Below are 10,681 nucleotides of genomic sequence, written 5' to 3'. Positions count from 1 at the left end.
CAGGTTTCCAGAGGCAGAAGCAGTCCAGGCTGTGTAGATCTACACGGCCATGCAAGGGGGTCATGAAAGATGTCACGGCCGTGTACCACACATGGTCGTGTAAGATTGGCAGAGAAGGGAATGGCTTTGGCCGTGTGAACCTCACACGGCCGTGCCTCGAGGCTGTGTAGCGCCCAAACCTCACCTCTATATAAAACCTCCTTCATGTTTTGAGAGGTGATCTTCTTCCTTTTGGGAGGAAACAAGATTTGGGGCGTTCCTTACCATTCTTGAAGGGATTTCCGGCGATCTAAGGGTGGATTTTCACCGAATCAACTCCGGGAAAGCAAAGATTGGATCCAAAGATATTCTTCTTTGTAGATAAGTTTTCTTTCTCTCTTTTCTTGGATTTAAGGGGATTAAGAATGCTTGTAATCTACTTTTCTTCGGGTTTCTTCCCTTATTTTATGGAGTAGATTTGATGGAGGGAGTAATTGTAAGGATGATTTGATGTAAAACTCTTGTCGATGTGCCAATTTTCTATTTCTATGATTTTGCCCTATTTATATTCATTCTATCTTGTATGGATTGTTATGATTAGGGCTTAATTACCATGCTTGATTGGGTGTTTGGATATCTTGTGGATCTTGTTGAGATTGTATCTAATTCGATTTTCCAAGGGACGTTCGTGATAGGAACATGCCCGTGTAAAGACGTTTGAGGAATGAGCTTGAGGGTGAAATAGGATAATTCAAGGAGGTAGGATAGATTGTGTGCATTAATCTTTATATCTTGATGCGGTTGATGAGTGATGAATTCGTATGTTGATTATACGAGGGACGCACGTGACATGCAAGCCTGTGTAAGGACAACATAAGTTCATTCCTAATTGATCACATTTAGGTATAGATTTCAATCCTAGGCCGGTTGTCTATTGCAAGAGAGAACCGACAACCTTTTACAAATGATGGACAATTGAGAAATAAGATTGTAACGCCCGCCCTCCCCACCACTTAGAAAGGGGGAGAATGACGGAGTTACTTAAAACATACATACATGCATATATGGCAGTGGAAGTATATAAATCTTTTTGTACTTTTTTTTAAAACAAACTAGACTAACTAAAGCATATAATCATGTTATCATAGAAGCATGTCCATTATCATAGAGCATATATCCAAACATATCATGTGAACCATGTATTAGCATTCATAACTTGATCTAACATCTACTACTTGCTATGTGATGCATGCTGTTTTACTTGAATAAAGCATACAAACATGGAACATGAAAACATAAGTCCATAGTGGATAACTGATAAGCTTAAAACTCTACGTGTCACGAATGGACTTATCAAATTAACAATTAATTTTCCACTGAACCCCTTAACTAAATGATAATGTTGTAGTAATGAGCCCAGGATCGAACCTCAAGGAAATAACAGTAGGATGTAATCTTAGGATCGTCTTTTATTCCTATTTTTGGGGTTTTAACATATAAATGGGGGTTTTAAAGCTTTAAATCCAAATTAAGCAAATGAAATGCAAGCAATTAAGAAACTACACTACGGCTGAAATTAAAGCTACTTAAACTACAGAAAACTAAATTACTCACTAATACTTAATCCTAAGCTAAAGCAAGATTAATAACAACTTTAAAATCAATTGAAACTAAATTATTCCAAACATTTGAATTAAAGCAATTAAGCTAAAAGAAAACTATGATTACTGAATCCAAATAAATCTACCAACAATAAAAATAATGCATAAAAGAAACCCTAAAACATCTCAACACCAAACCAATCTTCTTGGCAACTTCTCCTTGCCGTTACACAAGGAAACAGTAGAGAACACTCCAACTGTAATCAGAGAAAGACAACCTCAGCAACTGAACTCAGCTCAGCCTTCACCAGCACCATCGAAGACCACTCCAAATGAATCTGATGAAGATCGATGCTGCCAACCTCAGGAAATCTACAAATCTGCGACTGCAACCTCAGATCTGAAATGGAGCTGATGGTGGATGGATTGTCGTTGGGAATGGTCCAGAAGCAGTGGGGAACGCCGCCAATGCTCTCGGATGGAAAACGGAATCATCGATTGGAGGAACACCTCAAAATCAACAGCGGCAGAAGTAGAGGTTTGCAGAGCAGAATTCTCACCGCAGGACCACCTTTGAGCGAGCTCAGATGGCTGGAAGCTGGTCGCAAGCACTGAGAATGTCGTCGATGAAGTTGTCGGAAAATTGATCTAGAATTCGACATGGGGTCGGAATCTCGGAGAACACCGCGGGACGCGAAGAACAGTGCTGTGGAGAATCGACGAAGGCACTATAGCACTGTAGCTTCTCTTTTTGAATCAGATCTGGATCTGATCGGACGGCTGGGATTGATTTGGAGCTAAATCAATGATAAAAGTTTGCCCAAAATCCAATCTGAAGGTACTGATCTTGATCTAGGGTCTGGATCTACTCTCGCTTAAGTCGGATCGACCAGATCATCACTGGATGGCCCAGATCTGCCCTATCTTCAATGAACGGTCCAGATTAATTCATGGCTGGATCAATGGCTAGATGAACTCAGATATGGATCAAAACTTCTGGATCTTCATCAATGGCTCAGATCTGCTCCCCATAAGGTTGTATTGGCCAGATCTTCAACGGATGGTATAGATCTCTCCTATTCTTGATAAACGACCCATAATGCTTCAAAGCTTAATCTTCTCGTTTGAACTCCGATTCGAGCCCAATTTTAGGCCAAATAGATCCTAATCCAAGATCCTTTGATGCCTACAAAATAAGAATCAAATATTAGCATCAAATAACACAAAAATACAATAATTTGTAATTAGGTCCAAAATAGATACAATGCACAAAATATGATGTAATCATGATTTAAACCTATAAAATCAACATCAAACCATGCATATATGAATCAAAATAATGCAATGAAATCATGGTTATCAAATCCCCCACACTTAGTCTTGAACATCCCGTGAAAGTAAAGAAAACTAAAAATAATCTCTACAAAAAATTCCCTAGAAATACCTAGAAGATAGTATAAAGAATTTAATTAAGACCATCTAAAGATCACAAATAATCATGAATACAATCTAAACAATAATTAGTAGGTATGGTAGCTTCATTCCAATTGAAAAATTAAGCAAGATGTAATCTCACAAGGGATTTACCTATTCTAGCTCTCACACTCAAACATGTGTATAAGTGGAGCTCACTTAATGCAACTCACAACATTTCACTACCATAAGCTTGCTTATTTTCTAATTCTCCACCACTATAAACATAGCATACATGAATCAAAAGGAATTTATCATCAAGAATTGAAATGAAAGCAAAAAGAACAAGTGAAGTGAATGAAATAGGCATAAGAAAAGAATTTAATGAAAAATTGAGGAGATGAGAGTATTGGAGGAATATACTTGATGAGTTGACCAATTTTGAAGTGAAAAGAGATGAATACCATTTATTTTTATCAATTCAAAAGACCAAGCTAACCTCCCCTTCAATTTGATGGCAATCCAAAATTCTTGATACTCTATCTTCACACTTGATACACTCTTGATTTGCCAAAAAAAAAATTTTCTTCACTGTTTTTTTTTTTCATTTCAATTTCAGCATTTTGAAAGCTCAAAAATAATCTCAAATCACCTCATGGAGAAGAATTCCCTCCACCACACTTAAAATCTTTGCCGTCTCGGACAATGAAACACATCACAACTAGTTGAAACACTTCCAGGCACCCTTCTAGTGTTCATTCTGCATTCTGCAGAATCTGTTCTATTTCTCCCTCTGTTTCTGTGGTGTTTTACAGGTACAACTTCCTCACAATTGCATCATAAAAGTCCAATAATTCAGAAGTTAAGCAGTACAAGATGATATCATCACATATACTTGGCACTACAACTCCCTTTAAATGTTCTCAGCATTACAGTTGATGAATCTAGCACCATAATATTGAGCCCTTGCTTAATTGCCATTACTGATTTATTTCCTTACCAAGCATAGAAACACTAAAGATGGTAACTATTGAAAACCCACAATTTCAGAATTAAAATCCTGGCACAAAGTAGTGTCAACTTACTGATTCAAAAACTGAAATGCAGCTTGATCACAGAATTCAAAACTGCATTCTAATTCTGCAAGGACATCTCATGAATTGGCTAAATTTCTTTTCATGCAAGATTCATAAATTTCAGAACTTCAATATCTGAAACAGTTTGAAGTTTAAGCTGCAGTACTCAAGTTTTCCAGAATTGCAAATCTGAACAGTTTCATCTTCAATAACTCTGCCAAAATCAACTACAAAGTCTTTAAAATAGAGTTAATATATATAATTCATGAATTCATAAATCTAATTCAGAAACTAAGCCAAAGAATTTAGAATTAAAGCTTCCCTTTTTGAAATATGGATTTCTAAACCTTAGTTTCAGAATTTGGTTTTCAAGAACATCTGGCCCTAAATCATGAAAAACTAAACATAGACACGAACATTATTCAACACTGCATCAACAGGGAATTGAATTCAACTTGGTCCTGATCAGTAAATGGGTTGAAAGTTTTTGGAAGAAACCTGCAGATCAATTAGGCACACAATTGAAACTCCAAATTCCAGAAATCTTCTCTGTTTTCTGCAGTCTCTGCACAAGTTCTAACTCTGGATTCATAACTTTGCCTCAGGTTTCAGAAATTACATCCATTGAAATTGCATGCTTTGAACTATATGAGAGTTAAACTTTAATCCTTCAATTTCAGAAATCAAGACCAAGCATTCAATAGATAAAGGACCAAACTGTATTCTCCACTATTCAAATTCTGCAATTCCTGATAATCTTCAAATTCAAGTTCCCTTGTTTTCAGTTTTCAAGATAAGTTCCAGAAATCAGTTGCTAATCAAGAACTTCAATAAGCTTTTGCATATAAACTGATTAGAATTATAGACCATTTCCATTTCTGTAGTGAAAAACTTGAGAAGAAGAGCTTAGCACACACTTGCTAATTTTAGAAACAAATCTGATTTCTGAATTTCACTTCTGCAGATCTCAATTAAATTTTTAACAGAGTTAGAGGAACCATCTTGAAACTTACTGGTTTCTCTCAAACCTACCCAGAAACTTACTGGTTTCTGCAAATTTTGCCACATTTCATCTGCTTATAACAGAATTTCCAGCTCTCCTGAACAGCTTGAAAATGCATATATGTTGCACTGGTATAAAATAGAACTCATATTTTGAAATTTCCACAATTACAGAATCTAAGGCTGGTTAGAAATCTGCATTCTACCTTAAAATAGAAATCGGCACACAATAGACCAAATTGATACTTAAAATTCAGAACTGATCTTTATCACAATTGAGTTGTAATTTTGCTGCCCAACTTTAAATCTCTGATAACAGCACTGAATTCATATCAGAGATTCAGCTTTCAACAATCGCAACAAGAAGGTAAAGAAGAGTTCAGTAGCTCAATTTTGTCTTGATTCATATTCTTTGCATCACTGACCTGTTGCTCAAAAATTCCATCAAAGCTATTATCATCAATTTTAAGATTTCTTTACAGATTCTATCTTTATAGATAACAGAATCTTAAACCACACCGGGCCAAGAACAATCTATGCTTCTATACAACTTGTAAGATTTCCAAATTTTGGCACACCATTGATACAAAATTCTGCATTTTTGAATTTCCAGATTCCACTCCAGATAGTAGTTGATTCTGATATTAATTTCAGATCTAAACTTATCCAATTCATAATTTCAAAACTTCCTTCTAGCATCAAGAAATCAAACTCATAATTCAAAATTAACAGCAGCTTTGAAACTCATCTCCAAACCACTTCTGCAACTAACAGCTTGTTTTTTTTTTCATCAGTTTGCCTCTGCGATCTCAACAAACATGTACTTTATATTTCTGATCATGTTAGCAAGAAAATTTCTCCAATGCCACCTTCCTTAACAAGCTACTCACTGATTTCTTGTAAAACTGAGTAGTTTCAGAAAACCACTTCATTGGAGTATCATATTTTGATCCATGGTACGCTCGGAAAGGAAGGAGCATCAAATGAAAATTTAATATGGCCAATGATCAGAAGTTTCAAGAAAACTTTGGCACAAATCTGAACTTCCATGAGAACATAATTTAGTTACAGAATTATGGTTTTCATCCTCACTTCCAGCTACATTTCTTGCTGTTTCCCTCTTTTGTATTTGATCTACAGCAAGACTTAACCACATTTCCTTACAATGGCACAAATTTCCAGCTCTAAATTGAGCTTTCTCCTGCTGCAATAACAGTCCAAAACTCAAGCTACAGATTTGATTCATTTTCAGTTTTCAACATTGTTTCCTTGTCTAGTATCAGATTTCTTGTCTAAAAATCTTGTAGCTCTGTTGAAGCAAGATAATCCTTTGTCAATACTGGGTTAGCAGGTGAGTTTCAAAATTTGTAATGAACCAATAGCCTTGATTTCATTCTGCACAGCCACTGCTGATTCCATTTCTACACATTATGGTCTTTGTACCAATTGTCACTGTTTAGCCACAAAATATTTCAATACTCCTTCATCTTGTCTATATAGACCCTTTACAATGCATATCCGAAAGCTTCCCATATTCCAGCAGCTTTTGCTCATCTCAAACCTCTTCCCAATTTGGCACAGAATTTCCTCACTATTCTGCAAAATCTGCATTTTTGGAGTTTTTGCACTATGTTAATTTCTGTCATTACAGCAAACGTTTCCTTTTGTTTTCATGTGTTTATTCAGATTGGAAATTCCATTCCTTGGATTGAGTATCACTTCACAAATCAACAACCATCAATGTCTTCTTTCATTCTTCTCATTCAAGCAAATGCATCCTTTCAAGTACTATCAAGTGTCATGCCATTTCATACTTTTCAGGAATTGAAATGAATTCTGATAAAAACTATTGATGCCAACATTCCATTTGTTACTTCACATTACAAAACCTCATGTAAGCTTTTCCCCTACTTGATTTCATTTCTGAATTCTTAATACTCCCACAGCTCTCAACTTTTACAGAATTTCCCAGTACTGTAATTTTCTCACAGAATTCTGAATTCAGATTGGTACACTTGATATCCACAACTGATGTTACTAACTTTCTCACATCAAGCTTCAACAATTTATTCCCATAGAACTTTACAACCATTTAATCAAATAATAGCTTGATCTCTATCTTGTCTCAGCTTATAGCATCAATTATAAGGTTTACTGCAATTTCAGAATTCCAGCAACTTGATACTTTTAAATTCCTGTCCAACAATTTTGTAGAGGATTGGAAAGAAAGTAATCCACATTTGCTGTTGGAAATACAAGAATTTCAATAACTTCCCAAAGGTCTTAAGGCTGATAATGAAATAGTTGCTCAACTTGTTTCCATTTATTTCTGAATTCTGTTTCCAGCTTTTAAACTCACTATTTTGAGTGTCAAATGCTACCTTTTTCTTCAACTTTTCAAAGTAAACGATGCAATGCTCAAGTGATGTGTTGATAAAATACTATCCACTAATTGAATTCCGAATTATGGTTCATGAAAATCAAATTTCAATGATTAAACTCCCTGTTTCTGCATTTCTGCTGTCCAGATTGAGTAATGAATTCATCTTTTCTCATCTTGCGAATGCCATAAAAGGTAAGCATACCATTTGTTTTAGCATATTCTTAAATTTCAACTAAACTCCCACTCATTTGGATCTTGCATTCCCAATATTGATACACATCTGATACAAAATGCTCCTCATTTTTCAGCTCTGCACTTAAATTTCCAGCTCTGTAAAAATCTCTGCACTTCAAATCTGAAGATTTCCATAGCTCCTGGAATTCCAAGCTATTGATAACACTTCTACTCACACATCAAATGTATCACTTATTAGCAAAAGACACCAGCCAATAAAATCCACTGTGCTTCCTCTTTTCAGTGCATTCACTCACTTCCCAACACAAAAGAACTCAATTTCAATTAAACCCCTCCCCCAACACATAAAACCTTGTCCATCTTAGCAATCTAACTCATCAAGCAATTAATCCAAAACTCTCAACAAAAGAAGAATGACAAGCAAAAATGATCAAGATTTAGAATGCTAGATAAGAATGTTTCAAGAAAATTGTGGAGGAAGAAATTGGAAAGTATGAAGGGGAACAAAATCGATAAAATCCTCAATTTCCATGCACACAAATGTTATTGTGACTTTGAAAAGAAACTAAGCAAGTTCTAGAGTTTCAATTGTTATGAGTGCATGCCACACAAAGATAAAATAGTGTTTAGGCTTAAGGTGGTCTTCTCTAGGTAATTTCATGCAAACAAACTCAACTAATCAATTTGGAATCCACCACCAAATTAACTAATATCATGTAAGAAAAGCATTCTATCATGTACAATGACCTAAAATTGATGATCAAATTTAAGAGACTTTTACCATCTTAAAAATATTACTTAGAAAATTCCCATGGAGAATTTTATTCAAATGAAATGCTATATATACCAAACAAAATGCAAAGTATGAAAGTAAAATGCAAAATGTAAAAAAAAGTGCAAACACAAAGTATGAAACCAAAGAAACGTATAACGAATTTATTAGAGAAAAACTAAACACAAAGTATGAATCAAAATGCAAGAGAAAACAAAATTGGAACCAACTCCCCTTTCATTTCCCGGTGGTTGAAGAAGGTTTAGAAGTAGAAGTCACCCCGAAAATGGAGTAATTGTGGTTCCACTTAAATTGTTTTTATTCGTCATTTTTCCCTTTAAAGCTTTTTCTAGAGGTCGAATGCGGTTCAGTTTAAGCACCCACTCTAGAAGCTTAAATTCTCCTACACAATCAATAAAAGAAAACACCTCCCACACACATGTGGGGTAAAAAGAAAACAGGAGAAAATTAGTGTGGGTAAAAGATATTTCAAGAAATGATTCACATCTAATAAAATCAATAAATGGTACCTCTATGAAATTTTCTGATATATCACAAACAATACTTACCTTATCGTGTTGAAAGGTACCTGAAGTGGAGGTTGTTACCTCTTTCTCATCAAGTAATTGCTCAGACTCTAGTTCTGGTGCATGCACATCTTCATGTAGTGATTCTTGGGTGCTTGGCTCCAAAGCACAAGTCCCTACACTTACATCCTCAATTCTGAGTGGTTCTTGAGGTAATGCTTCCAGTAAGCATTCCCCTACACTTAAATCATCTTTAACATTAATTCCTGCATCATTCACAACATCTAAAGCAACAACATTAGTAGAATCAAAAGTATTTTCAACTACATCATCTTCACAACAATAAAAAGTACTTAAAGAATCTAGTGAAGAAGTAGATGCAGTGTCAGGCCTGACAAGAGCTCCACAATCCATCTCTTTACTAAAGCTTTGTGTTTACAACTGGTTGATGGATGATGCAATTTGATCCAATTGACTCTATATATTCTGTATCCTTGCAAATTGTTGCTCTTGATGCTCTCTCATTTGTTGCATAACTTCATTGAATTTCCACATTGATTCTTCAAATTGTTCTTATACATCCTCATACTGATATTCAGGCGCATAAATCCCAGTCTGAGGCTGATAATAATAACTCTGACTCCAATCTCCAAAATACGGATAATATGAATCCATGGTAAAAAGAATTTCCTGTTCTTACACTGACAATCAGCAAATAAAATCAGAAGACTTAGGAACAAATAAAATCAAACACATGGATATATAATCATGAAAGCAATCAAACAACAAAATTTTTTAAGTTTTCAAAATGAAGAACAATCCTAAAATTACCAAACATTGCATATTATTCCCCGGCAACGGCGCCAAAATTTGATAAGCTTAAAACTCTACGTGTCACGAATGGGCTTATCAAATTAACAATTAATTTTCCACTGAACCCCTTAACTAAATGATAATGTTGTAGTAACGAGCCCAGGATCGAACCTCGAGTTACCAATAGTAGGATGTAATCTTAGGATCGTCTTTTATTCCTATTTTTGGGGTTTTAACATATAAATGGGGGTTTTAAAGCTTTAAATCCAAATTAAGCAAATGAAATGCAAGCAATTAAGAAACTACACTACGACTGAAATTAAAGCTACTTAAACTACAGAAAACTAAATTACTCACTAATACTTAATCCTAAGCTAAAGCAAGATTAATAACAACTTTAAAATCAATGGAAACTAAATTATTCCAAACATTTGAATTAAAACAATTAAGCTAAAAGAAAACTATGATTACTGAATCCAAATAAATCTACCAACAATAAAAAGAATGCATAAAAGAAACCCTAAACCATCTCAACACCAAACCAATCATCTTGGCAACTTCTCCTTGCCGTTACACAAGGAAACAGCAGAGAACACTCCAACTGTAATCAGAGAAAGACAACCTCAGCAACTAAACTCAGCTCAGCCTTCACCAGCACCATCGGAGATCACTCCAAACGAATCTGATGAAGATCAATGCTGCCAAACATCCCTACACATGATCATCCATCTAAAATAATCAAATTACACCATACCTCACGCTTAGCCCTCCCTTCTGTTGATCCACACAAGGTATTGTTACTGGATCAAAGAACGCCACAGCAAGATACTGGAATTCCTCCTCACTGGACCGGATTAAGACATCATCAACAGGAAGATCACTGATCTGATCAAGAACAGAGATCAAGATTGAAGATCACG

This window comes from Zingiber officinale, chromosome 9A (assembly GCF_018446385.1).
Source record: "Zingiber officinale cultivar Zhangliang chromosome 9A, Zo_v1.1, whole genome shotgun sequence".
NCBI classification, from domain to species: Eukaryota; Viridiplantae; Streptophyta; class Magnoliopsida; order Zingiberales; family Zingiberaceae; genus Zingiber; species Zingiber officinale.
Note: the sequence above shows the minus strand (reverse complement) of the source record.